We start from the raw sequence: 10,342 nt of genomic DNA on the forward strand, positions 1-10,342 counted from the left end.
GGAGTGTGCTGTTTGTGTGGTACTTTGCGACGTCCTTCTGTGGAAACGCCACTTGCAGCTCCTGCTGGGGACCGCTAGCTTGGAGGCTAATCTGTTTAGCCACCTCCTCCGACTGTCGTACTTGCTGTAGAACATGAGCCAGCGTCAGGTCTGCTGTGAGCTGCTTAATGCCCACTACAGGTCCATCTGTCTGATATGTTCATCCCTCTTGTTCCCACAGTCACAGTTCTCGGCGAGCTCGTACAGCACTCTTATGTTCGCCTCTGCCTTTTCCCCTTGCAGTTGGTTACGTTGGTAGAAACACGCTCTTTCGTGTATTACGTTGCGTCTGGGTATAAAATACTCATCAAACTTTGCGAGAACCCCTTCCCAATTCTTCTCATCATCTTCCCCGGCAAACTCGAACGAGGCGAATATTTTCTCTGCTTCGCTGCCCATGGCGTAGATAAGTGAGCAGACTCTAACCTCGCCATTTTCTTGGTTCAGCTTCGTGGCCAGCCTGTAGCGTGCGAACCTCTGCTTCCACTCCGGCCATTCTCCTGGGCTCGTGAAGTTAAACTCCGACGGAGGATTAAACTTGGACATCTCGGCTCGTTAAAGCTTTGCTTCTGACACCGTGTAATGTCGCCCTGACATCTAAAGAGCGCCACGAACACGTACTGAACAAGAGCTGCTGGTTTATTGCACATCCATGAGTCAACTGTTGGAAAGATCCCTCAGTACATCTCGCGTAGGTATATGGTGCATTCACGGACCACTTAGTGTGGGAAATAACACCATTCATTACACTCAGCAATTTAAGGGTTAATATCCCTGAGAAATACAGCATTGCTCTTAGCCAATGAGCTGCTGCAAAACAGCGCATTGTCCCGCCCCCCACCTCCTCCACCTCCTCCTCCACCTCCTCCTCCATCTCCTCCATCTCCTCCATCTCCTCCACCTCCTCCATCTCCTCCTCCACCTCCTCCTCCACCTCCTCCATCACAGTAAGTATTTGATCTGAATAGAACTCATCCTGTTTTCTTATGTGAGACTTTAAGAAACACGGATCAGGTTTTTTCGAGTCATTGGATTTGGAGAATTGGCCGATAATATAATAATAATATAATAATATAATAATGTAATATTATAATAATGTAATAATAAATATGTTTAAAATGAAGGAAAGACGATTTTATTCATCTTGTTTTCAGTCATGATTTTTTATAGAGAAACTCAGTGTGAGACAGTTTCACTCAGAGGAAGATCTAAAAATGTCCGGCTCAGGGTCCGATCACACGCGGAGCAACAGTGATAGAAACAGATGTTACTGTTACTGCATGTGTTTATGGACCACGTCACATTCAGGATCAACTCTAAAGTTCTTTTAATGGTTTTGAAAAGTCTTCATGGTCTCGGTCCTTCTTGGCTCCTCAGGGTCTCCTCTGGGACCACCTGAGGGGTCTCCTCTGGGACCGCCTAACCACCTAGCCACGTGATCGGGCCCGATTTCTGATCACGTGATCGGGACAGCCTCATGTTCTGTTCTGTGAATGACCTGATAACCCTCTGCCTCCTCCACGTTCAGGACCGGAGGAAGAAGCACTGGTTCTCACTCCTCTGGTTCTGTAGCCTTTAGTCAAACACATGCACTCTGTGCACGCCCACATGACGCACGTGCACAGTGCACGGACCTCGACCCCGACCCGGTTTCCAGGCTGTTCTTTGACTCTGTGTTCTTCTTCCAGGTCTTCAGGTCTTCCAGGTCTTCAGGTTCTCCAGGTCCTCCATGTCGGGGCTGGTCACTCACAGGGGCTTCAGGATGGTCAGAGGAACTCACTTCCCTCACGAGGTGGACCAGATCCCAGACCTGGAGCTGCGAGACTCCGACGTCTTTGCCGTCACGTTCCCCAAATCAGGTGAAGCTTTGGACATGTTCTTTACAAAGTTCCTGAGCAGAACTGAAGGGAATAATGAGCTGAAGCTGATTACTGGTAATGACCTCCTCATGGTCAGAGGTGAACGGGCTCAGGTGGACCTGGCTTTGCTTCCTGGAGCAGGTCAGGTGACTCTCCAGGCTTCCTCCCTAACCCTAAAGAAAAGTGTTTTGAAGCTTCAGACAGTGTGGAAGCTGATTTACAAAGTAACTCCTGGTCTGTGATGCCTTCAGGGACCATCTGGATGCAGCAGATCCTGCTGTTGCTGAAGTCCAAGGGGGACCAGGACTCGGTCTGTCAGGAGGACACTCTGAACGGGGAGCTGGTGCCGTGGATGGAGATCCAGGGAATGGTCCAGGAGTTCGTCAAAGCCGAGTCCCCGCGCCTCCGCGTGAGCCACCTCCCCTTCCACCTCATGCCCCAAGCGCTCGGCCACGGGACGGGGAAGGTCATCTACGTGGCCAGAAAGACGTCCTGGTGTCCTTCTACCACTTCCACAGGCTGGCGGTGATGCTGGAGACGCCCTCCAGCTTTGAGGACTTCTTCGACAGGTTCTTGAGCGGAGACGTGATGGGCGGGAGCTGGTTCGAGCACGTCAAGTCCTGGTTCAGTCACAAAGACCACCTGAACATGCTGTTCCTCACGTATGAGGAGATGGTTCAGGACCTCCAGGCTGTGGTGACGAGGATCGCCCAGTTCCTGGAGGAGGATCTGACCCAGGTAAACCACCTGCCTGTAAATGTGTTGATGTGACTAAAGTGACGTGTCCTCCTCACATACAGAACCTCACGTGTCCCAGGTATTTGAGACACTCTTCAAAGTGATTCACTTACTTATTGTCCATGTTGTGGCAAATAAATATGATCACATGTAAATGTTTGGTGGTTTTCGTTGAATCATTCCTGTGATTTTGATGAAGATCAGACACATTGAGGCAGAAATGTGAGAAATTCCAGACGCTGAACTCACTTTTCCTCCCACTGTTTCAGACTCAGGCACAAAGTGCTTTACAGAGACGTATCCGTTCACTCCACAGTCTGTGATGTTCTGGTGTGGCTGCTCACATAAAGAACATTCACTCCACAGTCCGTGATGTTCTGGTGTGGCTGCTCACATCATAAAGAACATTCACTCCTCAGTCTGTGATGTTCTGGTGTGACTGCTCACATAAAGAACATTCACTCCACAGTCTGTGATGTTCTGGTGTGGCTGCTCACATAAAGAACATTCACTCCTCAGTCTGTGATGTTCTGGTGTGGCTGCTCACATAAAGAACATTCACTCCTCAGTCTGTGATGTTCTGGTGTGGCTGCTCACATCATAAAGAACATTCACTCCACAGTCTGTGATGTTCTGGTGTGGCTGCTCACATCATAAAGAACATTCACTCCTCAGTCTGTGATGTTCTGGTGTGGCTGCTCACATCATAAAGAACATTCACTCCTCAGTCTGTGATGTTCTGGTGTGGCTGCTCACATAAAGAACATTCACTCCTCAGTCTGTGATGTTCTGGTGTGGCTGCTCACATAAAGAACATTCACTCCACAGTCTGTGATGTTCTGGTGTGGCTGCTCACATAAAGAACATTCACTCCACAGTCTGTGATGTTCTGGTGTGGCTGCTCACATCATAAAGAACATTCACTCCACAGTCTGTGATGTTCTGGTGTGGCTGCTCACATAAAGAACATTCACTCCTCAGTCTGTGATGTTCTGGTGTGGCTGCTCACATCATAAAGAACATTCACTCCACAGTCTGTGATGTTCTGGTGTGGCTGCTCACATCATAAAGAACATTCACTCCACAGTCTGTGATGTTCTGGTGTGGCTGCTCACATAAAGAACATTCACTCCACAGTCTGTGATGTTCTGGTGTGGCTGCTCACATAAAGAACATTCACTCCTCAGTCTGTGATGTTCTGGTGTGGCTGCTCACATAAAGAACATTCACTCCACAGTCTGTGATGTTCTGGTGTGGCTGCTCACATAAAGAACATTCACTCCTCAGTCTGTGATGTTCTGGTGTGGCTGCTCACATCATAAAGAACATTCACTCCTCAGTCTGTGATGTTCTGGTGTGGCTGCTCACATAAAGAACATTCACTCCACAGTCTGTGATGTTCTGGTGTGACTGCTCACATCATAAAGAACATTCACTCCACAGTCTGTGATGTTCTGGTGTGGCTGCTCACATCATAAAGAACATTCACTCCTCAGTCTGTGATGTTCTGGTGTGGCTGCTCACATCATAAAGAACATTCACTCCTCAGTCTGTGATGTTCTGGTGTGGCTGCTCACATAAAGAACATTCACTCCTCAGTCTGTGATGTTCTGGTGTGGCTGCTCACATAAAGAACATTCACTCCACAGTCTGTGATGTTCTGGTGTGGCTGCTCACATCATAAAGAACATTCACTCCTCAGTCTGTGATGTTCTGGTGTGGCTGCTCACATAAAGAACATTCACTCCTCAGTCTGTGATGTTCTGGTGTGGCTGCTCACATCATAAAGAACATTCACTCCTCAGTCTGTGATGTTCTGGTGTGACTGCTCACATAAAGAACATTCACTCCACAGTCTGTGATGTTCTGGTGTGGCTGCTCACATAAAGAACATTCACTCCTCAGTCTGTGATGTTCTGGTGTGGCTGCTCACATAAAGAACATTCACTCCTCAGTCTGTGATGTTCTGGTGTGGCTGCTCACATAAAGAACATTCACTCCACAGTCTGTGATGTTCTGGTGTGGCTGCTCACATAAAGAACATTCACTCCACAGTCTGTGATGTTCTGGTGTGGCTGCTCACATAAAGAACATTCACTCCTCAGTCTGTGATGTTCTGGTGTGGCTGCTCACATAAAGAACATTCACTCCTCAGTCTGTGATGTTCTGGTGTGGCTGCTCACATAAAGAACATTCACTCCTCAGTCTGTGATGTTCTGGTGTGGCTGCTCACATAAAGAACATTCACTCCTCAGTCTGTGATGTTCTGGTGTGGCTGCTCACATAAAGAACATTCACTCCTCAGTCTGTGATGTTCTGGTGTGGCTGCTCACATCATAAAGAACATTCACTCCTCAGTCTGTGATGTTCTGGTGTGACTGCTCACATCATAAAGAACATTCACTCCACAGTCTGTGATGTTCTGGTGTGGCTGCTCACATAAAGAACATTCACTCCTCAGTCTGTGATGTTCTGGTGTGGCTGCTCACATCATAAAGAACATTCACTCCTCAGTCTGTGATGTTCTGGTGTGGCTGCTCACATCATAAAGAACATTCACTCCACAGTCTGTGATGTTCTGGTGTGGCTGCTCACATCATAAAGAACATTCACTCCACAGTCTGTGATGTTCTGGTGTGGCTGCTCACATAAAGAACATTCACTCCACAGTCTGTGATGTTCTGGTGTGGCTGCTCACATAAAGAACATTCACTCCTCAGTCTGTGATGTTCTGGTGTGACTGCTCACATCATAAAGAACATTCACTCCTCAGTCTGTGATGTTCTGGTGTGGCTGCTCACATAAAGAACATTCACTCCACAGTCTGTGATGTTCTGGTGTGGCTGCTCACATAAAGAACATTCACTCCTCAGTCTGTGATGTTCTGGTGTGGCTGCTCACATCATAAAGAACATTCACTCCACAGTCTGTGATGTTCTGGTGTGACTGCTCACATCATAAAGAACATTCACTCCACAGTCTGTGATGTTCTGGTGTGACTGCTCACATCATAAAGAACATTCACTCCTCAGTCTGTGATGTTCTGGTGTGGCTGCTCACATAAAGAACATTCACTCCACAGTCTGTGATGTTCTGGTGTGGCTGCTCACATCATAAAGAACATTCACTCCTCAGTCTGTGATGTTCTGGTGTGGCTGCTCACATAAAGAACATTCACTCCTCAGTCTGTGATGTTCTGGTGTGGCTGCTCACATAAAGAACATTCACTCCTCAGTCTGTGATGTTCTGGTGTGGCTGCTCACATCATAAAGAACATTCACTCCTCAGTCTGTGATGTTCTGGTGTGGCTGCTCACATAAAGAACATTCACTCCTCAGTCTGTGATGTTCTGGTGTGGCTGCTCACATAAAGAACATTCACTCCACAGTCTGTGATGTTCTGGTGTGACTGCTCACATCATAAAGAACATTCACTCCTCAGTCTGTGATGTTCTGGTGTGACTGCTCACATCATAAAGAACATTCACTCCACAGTCTGTGATGTTCTGGTGTGACTGCTCACATCATAAAGAACATTCACTCCACAGTCTGTGATGTTCTGGTGTGACTGCTCACATCATAAAGAACATTCACTCCTCAGTCTGTGATGTTCTGGTGTGGCTGCTCACATAAAGAACATTCACTCCACAGTCTGTGATGTTCTGGTGTGACTGCTCACATAAAGAACATTCACTCCACAGTCTGTGATGTTCTGGTGTGGCTGCTCACATAAAGAACATTCACTCCACAGTCTGTGATGTTCTGGTGTGGCTGCTCACATAAAGAACATTCCCTCCTGTACGAGTCGCCTGCTCTCACACTGTAAACCGTGTTCTGATATTTACTTTTCTCACTCCTTTAAAGGTTTTGTTTCCGCTGCACAGAAGAACCTCTGTTTACTTTTACTGTTTGCACATTTTCCTGACTCTTCCTGCTCCTGCTGAGAGTTCTTCACAGCTGATGACGTGAGATCTTTTCCATTCAAATGTAGTCAAAGTGATGTTAGTGTCCACAGGGCGTGTCCTCTTCACCTCAGGCTAAAGGCAGGTGCCCTGGACACTGACACACACCTGACCTGCTCTGACCTGCTCTGAGCGCCCATCACCTCCATCTCTGGTCCAAACTACAGCCACTGATCTTCATAACAGACCATCCTCATCTCTGGTAAAGTCTTTTCTCTGTTTGTCTGAATATGAGTGAAAGCTGCTCAAACTCATCCTGTTTTCTTATGTGAGACCTTTAGAAACACTGTGTTTATCGTTGTTTTGACCTTTGCTGTGGGCGTTTAATGCTCTGAGACTCAGAGGAGCATTTCCACAGGACCAGACCAGAGTCTTTAGCAGATGTTTCCACAGACTAAGGTGAACGGCTCTCAAAGGCCCTCCAGACCCTCCAGACCCTCCAGCCCTGGGTCTGGAGGGTCTGGAGGGTCTGGAGGGTCTGGAGGGTCTGGAGGGTCTGGAGGGTCTGGAGCCATTTGGGGCAAAGGGTTCAGGCATCTGAGAGTCAGTTTACATTTTCAAAGTGATCTTTCTCTTCACAGTTTTGTTGAGCTCTACTATAACCTTCATGCCAAATGTTGATGTGAAAACATTAGATTAAAGTATACATCATGAACCTGCTCCTTATGAGTGCTATTTTTGTCCTCAATAACTCTTCACCCACTGCTCAAAGAAAGGAATAAAATAAAGACTTACCACCAGTGTTATATAAGAGGAAGAGGCGAGTAAAGGCCGGATATTTTAGGACACATTACACACGAAAAACATTTGCATATAGTTATTTCCTGTTGCTGATCAGACGAATCACAAAAGTCTTCTCTGCAGATGTTTGTCCGTGTTTAAACAAAGGTGTTTTGATGGGACTGAAGCTCCGTGATCTGCGGTCGTCACATGTGTGATGCCTTTGGCCACGCCCACAACGACCCCGACCCTTGACCCCAAAGACACTTCATTTTCTTTTCCAATACAGCCAAACTGTCAAACTGTCAAACTGTCACGTGTTTGTGTTTGAGTGATCAGAGTGCACTTTAACATGAACAAATAATGCTTCATATTGGAATATATTTTGAAAACATCCATTTCAATCAATATAGTATATAGTGACTATATAGTGAGTATATAGTGACTATATAGTCACTATATAGTGACTATATAGTGAGTATATAGTGAGTATATAGTTAGTGACTATATAGTGACTATATAGGGAGTATATAGTGAGTATATAGTCACTATATAGTGAGTATATAGTGACTATATAGTGAGTATATAGGGAGTATATAGGGAGTATATAGTGAGTATATAGTGAGTATATACTCACTATATACTCACTATATAGGGAGTATATAGTGAGTATATAGTGAGTATATAGGGAGTATATAGTGAGTATATAGTGAGTATATAGTGAGTATATAGGGAGTATATAGTGAGTATATAGTGCGGGTCTATGTAGTGAATGAGGGGTTAGGGACTAGTGTGGACATTCGGACACAGCCCCCGTCCTCCATCCAAAGGCCAGAAAACGAGGCTCCTGCTCAGTCAGAGCCGGGACACGGCTGTTTTTGTTCTAGACGAGTCCGTGAACATTTGAAATCAGTAACATCTTGTTGAAACAAAGTCTTGTGTAGTTTGAGCTGTTTTTGACAAACTGTTGCAGAGAGAAGTCCATGTTCTTGCCTTCAGCAGGTGGAGAACGTTTGCAAATGAGCACATTAAGCACTTGGCTTCTCCCTCTCACCTCCACATGCGACTAAGTCTCAGCACCTTTCATTGTGTTACTATAACACATGTGTTTGTTTCCTGTAGCTGTGTCTGTCCTGAACCAAGATGGCTGATGAAGAAGCTCCTCCTCCAGAGGTGTGTCCTGATGAAGAAGCTCCTCCTCCAGAGGCGTGTCCTGAAGAATCAGCTGCTCAGATCCAAAGTCTTGAGATCATAACCTGCAATGTAAACGGACTTAAATCAAAGAAAGATTATATTAAACATCTGGAAAAAGACATTTATTTTATCCAAGAAACACATTTATCAAAAGAAGAAGAGAGTGAACACCTTTCAAATGAAAAATACAAAACATATCACGCTCCATACAACAGTAAACAGTGCGGAGTCGCAATTCTGATTAAAGAAGAGGTTAAATTTACTGCCATCTCTGAAGAACGTGATCCAGAAGGCAGATATCTGATAGTTAGAGGATGGTACAGGAGCGGAACTCTGACTCTGGTCAACATTTATGGACCAACAAGATATGATCGTCCAGAGTTTTTTGAAAACATTTTTGAAAAATTAAAAGAATCAACAAACATTATAATGGGTGGAGACTTTAACCTCGTCATGGACCCAGAGAAGGACTCAGCGAATAGAAGAACCAGACAGAGAAATCAAAATTCAAAAGATTTGATTGAGAATTATATGGAAACATGTGACCTCTGGGACAGTTGGAGACAGAGGAACCCTAAGGTTCAAAAATACACCTACACGGCTGCTACCAGAATCGATTACTTTCTTGTGAGTAAGTCACTCATGGAAAATATCACAGACAATGAAATCCTGGAGAAATCAATGAGTGACCATAACCCAGTCCTTTTAAAACTCTGTGGCTCTGAGGCGTTTCTGACAGATCCATCCTTTGCTGACCTCAGAGAGGAAGATACAGAATTCAAGGCGTACACCGCATCTCCAATGAATGATGGTGAATTACAGCTGGAGGGGGGAGGAACCTCCATTTCAGCATTTGTGAACCTCATTACAGGACACACACTAACCCTGGGAGGCGTAAGAACAGCGTTGGAAGGACACATCTCAACAGAAGAAATGAAGACCCTTGAGGAAAAGCTTGGGACCAAAGAGCAGCCCGACCACACCCCTTTTTATGGTTTGCTGGAGGACCTGTGGGACATTTTAAGACAGAAACATCCAACTAGAATAACACAGCAAAAGTGGAGAAATGGGGAGTCAGGAGAGGATTATCTACAGAGAGTTAGAACTTTCTATGACCGACAGTCAGGAGCAGAATTAAACCAAACAATGGAGCAGAGATACAGGAGTGCAGTGGAGGCCGGGAGCCCAAAGCCAGTGAAAAACAAACTGAGACAGATCAGATGGTTATCATCCATGTCCCTGGAGAAGTGGAGAGAGCGTGTGTGCCGTCACATTAACGCTCACAACCAGTCACAGCAGAGCCGGCAGAGAGAGATGCAGGCGCAAGTCACCAGACGTAACCTCCAAAGAAAACGGACAACACGAGGACAGACTTCCTCAGATGTTGCAATAACTGAGGAGTCTCCAACTGCTCAGAGCTTTGCTTCTGCACGAGGGCCAGAGAATGATATGCCACAGCAACAGGGAGAAGACACTCCTATGGTTCAGGCTCCTCCTCTTCAACCGCAGCACCACCAGCCTGCACAGGGGGGCGCTGTGGGTCAACAGGGAGAAGACACGCCTATGCTTCAGGCTCCTCCTCCACAACCGCAGCACCACCAGCCTGCACAGGGGGGCGCTGTGGGTCAACAGGGAGAAGACACGCCTATGGTTCAGGCTCCTCCTCCACAACCGCAGCACCACCAGCCTGCACAGGGGGGCGCTGTGGGTCAACAGGGAGAAGACACGCCTATGCTTCAGGCTCCTCCTCTTCAACCGCAGCACCACCAGCCTGCACAGGGGGGCGCTGTGGGTCAACAGGGAGAAGACACGCCTATGGTTCAGGCTCCTC

The 10,342-nt window shown here is 46.5% G+C and overlaps 1 pseudogene across 1 annotated transcript; it reads left to right on the top strand.

Moving 5' to 3' along the window:
- Window positions 1–1,758: 1,758 nt before the first annotated feature.
- LOC306974703 (amine sulfotransferase-like) lies at window positions 1,759–8,454 on the top strand (annotated as a pseudogene). Its single transcript, XR_013794297.1, has 3 exons — window positions 1,759–1,898; window positions 2,150–2,636; window positions 8,440–8,454. The product of XR_013794297.1 is annotated as an amine sulfotransferase-like (transcript).
- The last annotated feature ends 1,888 nt before the right edge of the window (window positions 8,455–10,342 follow it).

Source organism: Gobius niger, assembly GCF_951799975.1.
Source record: "Gobius niger genome assembly, chromosome: 15".
Lineage (NCBI taxonomy): Eukaryota > Metazoa > Chordata > Actinopteri > Gobiiformes > Gobiidae > Gobius > Gobius niger.